Source organism: Setaria italica, chromosome IV (genome assembly GCF_000263155.2).
Source record: "Setaria italica strain Yugu1 chromosome IV, Setaria_italica_v2.0, whole genome shotgun sequence".
Lineage (NCBI taxonomy): Eukaryota > Viridiplantae > Streptophyta > Magnoliopsida > Poales > Poaceae > Setaria > Setaria italica.
Genome location: NC_028453.1, coordinates 30,160,406 through 30,164,772, shown reverse-complemented (window position 1 = coordinate 30,164,772; position 4,367 = coordinate 30,160,406). Strand labels below are relative to the sequence as shown.

The following is a 4,367-nucleotide window of genomic DNA, read 5'->3' as shown; positions in this document are numbered from 1 at the left end:
CAATCCATTGGGCAAAATATCCATAGTTACGTGATGATATATAAAAGATGTCACCTGTGTCGTCTTAGCAATGCACGGGTATTGTACTATTTATACATAAATATCTAAATACCTATTTATATTATTATTAATATAAAAATAATAAGTTAAGTATATGTACATGATGGGTATCATTGTGTAGACCATTTATACATGTATGAGAGTAGCAATAGAAAATACTGATTTTCATGTAAACACAATATATGGAGGTACGATGAAAAGTAAAAAAAAATATGAATGTGAATGAAAAAAATGTATAGAGTAACAAACAATTAAAAGTCAATCACAAAATCACAAGTGAACAAAGATAATACAACTAGAATCAATATGCCGCGCTTGGGCATGTGCTAGGCCAGCGTGAATACCGTTGTAGCAGCAGTTGAGGATAATGTCATAGTTAATTAGAACTTGGTAAGCCGGATATGCTGCATTAGAACAAAACAAAGAGCATTTGACAATTTCGTGGTAGTACAATAGTATATTTGATAGGTATGAAACATGATAATATAATTATTATCCAGATGTTCCAGATTCATATACCTTTTCCAATTAGTTCTGCTCCTCTTTTTTCCAACATCATAAACTCAATGTTATAAGTATCATCAGTTACTATAAATGGTATCTAGTACATGAGAAATTAATTCTGAACATGAATTATTATTCTCATTCATTGATTGCTATAAAAATAAAGTTAGGGTTAATATATCTTACTTTAAGTCAAATTGTGTGCAAGGAAACCCTCCATCCTTTGTACATTCAAATACATTGGTTCCTATAATCACTTTAGAGTTGCAGACCTTACAAGCACGATAGAACCAATGTTGTTTCTCTGTGATACCAACCATGGTGACAGTGCTCGGATATCGTTGTGCCTATTAACAATAAGTAAAGAATAAGAATTAACATGAAACATGGACAACAATAAGTTATTATAACTATATGAAAAATTATATGATCTATTCTTTTCAATTCAAAGCATTATATATCTTTGAAAAATTAAGAGAAAAAATGACTTATAGAGTAGGTTTGAGTTTTAGGTGCTGAAAACATGATAAAAAGCTTCTTTGAGTTTTAGGTGCTATTGATTTTGATTTGCAATTTCAAATTAGCATATTTTTAGTGTATATTTTAGAAGTCAGGATAGTGTCACTCCCCTCAAAAGAAGAAACTAAACGTTAAGAATGTAATTTGCTTGCTCAGGGAGATGGCGAAAAGAAAGATACTAGCTACTAATGACCAGAATCGTACATACAGATTATAACAGACATTAAATGAAATAAGTTGTTTTTGTTTAATTTTACCTTTTTGGTAAAAGGGCACATATCCTTTAGCTGAAATAAATTTATTTCTTCAAATACTGCATGTGTGCTGTCTTTATTTTGTACTTCAATCTTCTTAACCGGAGTTGCATTTTGTAGAGTAGGTCAGTCTTAGTACAGACTGCAGTTAGTAAACAAAGTATATTCTATACTTTGCAGCTCTAGTGATCCATGTGATCGAATGACATACTTGGACTTTCAACATTCTAATAAAGTTCTTTTTTCTAGAATGCAACATAGCCAGCATAACAAAGGCATATATGTAATGTAAGTAGCACTAAGGTGTATATGTAATTGAACTAAGCATTTTAAAAGAAATGTGTTTTACCTTTCCTTCTTCTTTTTTTTTCTTTCTGCTTTATACCTAGTCAACTTGTTGATCTCTGATATCTGGAAACTCAAACATGTTACATACAAGGTAAGTAAATAGTTAATTTAAATTGTTTTTTTTTACAATGAGTATATTTTAATAGTCATGGTTTAACAATAAACTGAGCAATTCAATTGTATTACTATCAAAGCTCATGAGCCTTATGCAAGTCATAACATGCGTGAGAAAACCATATCCAGACTGATGGGTTGTGTATTAATGCTTCAAATGTGCTTTGTAAATTTCTCACTCAAAGGATGGCATGCTTTTGAGAACACATGTTCTATACATCTGTTCATGTCTAATACCCCAAGGTGTGATTAGTATATTCCTCGTATGTTGTCTTTACACAAAGAGGGTAATACGTGAGTTAGAATCAAATTGAATTGCATTGTTGAATGAAATCCTCCAGTTTTACTTGATTAGATTTGATGCCATGTAATTGATATCCAGTCGATTTTAGTACATAATAGTGATTAATTTCTTACCAAAGTAGACTTCACCAATTTGCTTGGCCTTCATGACCGGAGGCAGACGGTGTCGATCCCTGGTTTCAGTTGAAGAGATTGGTTGCAGATATGCTCCTGTACATTGTCACAATTACCTTATTTTGTATTAAAACTAATCTATAGAAGGAACTCGGAGGAAACAGATTCAAAAAGAAGTAAATAAGAAAAAGAGCATGTACGTCAGTAAGTATGAAAGGCATCTCGTTGAACAAGTGGTCAGAGAAAGTCATGGAAAGTGAGGCAAGCAATTATATATGGTGCCATGAATCTGCCTATAAGAAGGGGGGCCAAGAATGTGCCCGAGTTCAATGATCAAATGGCAATTTTCGGTTATACCTTGGTGCTTTCCTCTCATTACCTAGTCAAAGTGGATCGGCCGTGGTTTAACAAGCAGTAGATGAGCCAAGCTGATGAGAAGGGGGCAGAACGGACAGTTTGCCGCTGAGCAGCGCGTGTCCATGCTCGCTTGTGCTGCGATAATGCCTCTGCCAGCCGCTTAAGTCCAGGACTGGCGAAGCTAGCCAGAAACATCACCGGGGTCAGCTCCATTAACATGATGTGATTAAGCCTTTAGATGAACAGTGATTTACTAAGGATTTGTAGGATTTCGTCGGGGTCTGACCCCGATAATAGGGCCTAGATCCGCACCTAGTACTCCACGTCCATTTCCCTTAGCCATAGCTCCACCTGCTCATGACAGAAAAACACATATTACCGATAATGCTCGCAGTGCATAACAATGATGACCAAGTCCACATGGTAAGAATGTCCATTTCGGCTGAAAGCACATAAACTCACTAGAACGAACCATGAGCAGGTGATCAAATTAAGGTAGAGGCTACCACAACTAGTGTCTGCAGTCCAAAGGGAAAAACAAAATCGTGAAATATAATGATTTGCCAAGGAAGCATCAAGTAAACCTTATACATGTCTAAAATAAAAATGAGCACTCATAGAACAGGTCTCATGAAGCCAAGCACAGGAGTAAAGAAACCGAATTCGGAGGACTTGCTACAATGATTAACTCAAGTGGTAGTATAATCATGGGAGCTTGAAATTAATTTGACCTAGAGACAGGCATTCAAAGAAATGAAGGCAACATTTACTTGCTACTGCAGGAGGCAGTGGCAGCGCGGGTGGTCTCCGCGGTGGGCGCGCAGCACTGAGGAAGTGAGGAGTGAGGGAACCCGTTCATGTGCCGTGCTTTTGACTTGTATGGGATGGTTGCAGTTACTGCAAGTCCGGCGAGCGCCGCCGCGCGTTGGAGGCTAAGCCGTGGTGCGGGCCACCGTAGCACCATTTCCCAAAACAACGATATGCAAGCTAGCGCGAGCAGCGGCATCACCAAGGTGAAAACCGCCCCGCTGCCCATGCAGCCGTCAGCTGGCGCTGAATCAGGGCATAAAGGTTCCATTGACACCTCACCTTGCCACTCGCACACACCCCGCCGCCACAACGCCCGCGTGACCACCAGCCGCCTCCACCCCGCTATTGGGGCTCCTCGATCCAGCGCAGCATGGGCTCTCCACGAGCACCGGTTGCCAGATCAGGTGGAGATGGGCAGGGCAATGACACGCGGAGAGATGGGTTCGGGAATCAGGAGCGGGGGAGGAGGGAGGGGGTGCGGTTATACATCGCCAGAGGTGATGGATTAGATAAATCCATGCTCGTCACCTGAAGGAGTCGGACGTGTTGCAACAACACGTGGTGATTGGACCACTTTTAAGCCCAGCTTGGATTTTTTATATGGGTAGCGCATCCGCGTTGAGAAAGGCTAACAAGTGCATACATGCAATAGAGGACGAAATTGATGACATCACTTACCTACAAAGAAAATTTCAATCTGAAAAAAATTTATATATCTTAAACCGTGCATCTAAATTAAATTCTGATTCGACCAATAGATTTCTTATAACAAGATCTTCGATAGAAGACACCACACGAATGTATTTCGAATATAATTATAAAAAATATTTTTTAATATAGAATAATTAATTTTGGGTACTGCAAACAAATACTTGAATGTCATGAACAAATGATTATTTTCTATGAACAAATAATTAAACGTGACGAACAAAATATTTGAAATCATGAACTATTTGCTGTTATTGTATACAATACAAACAATAG

At 38.1% G+C, this 4,367-nt stretch overlaps 1 long non-coding RNA gene across 1 annotated transcript; it reads right to left on the bottom strand.

Moving 5' to 3' along the window:
* Positions 1–202: 202 nt before the first annotated feature.
* LOC111256930 lies at positions 203–3,073 on the bottom strand. The gene is made up of 5 exons (XR_002677186.1): positions 2,886–3,073; positions 2,596–2,745; positions 2,217–2,312; positions 1,687–1,748; positions 203–911 (listed from the first exon to the last, which is right to left on the bottom strand). It is a non-coding gene; the product is annotated as an uncharacterized LOC111256930 (long non-coding RNA).
* Between the last annotated feature and the right edge of the window lie 1,294 nt (positions 3,074–4,367).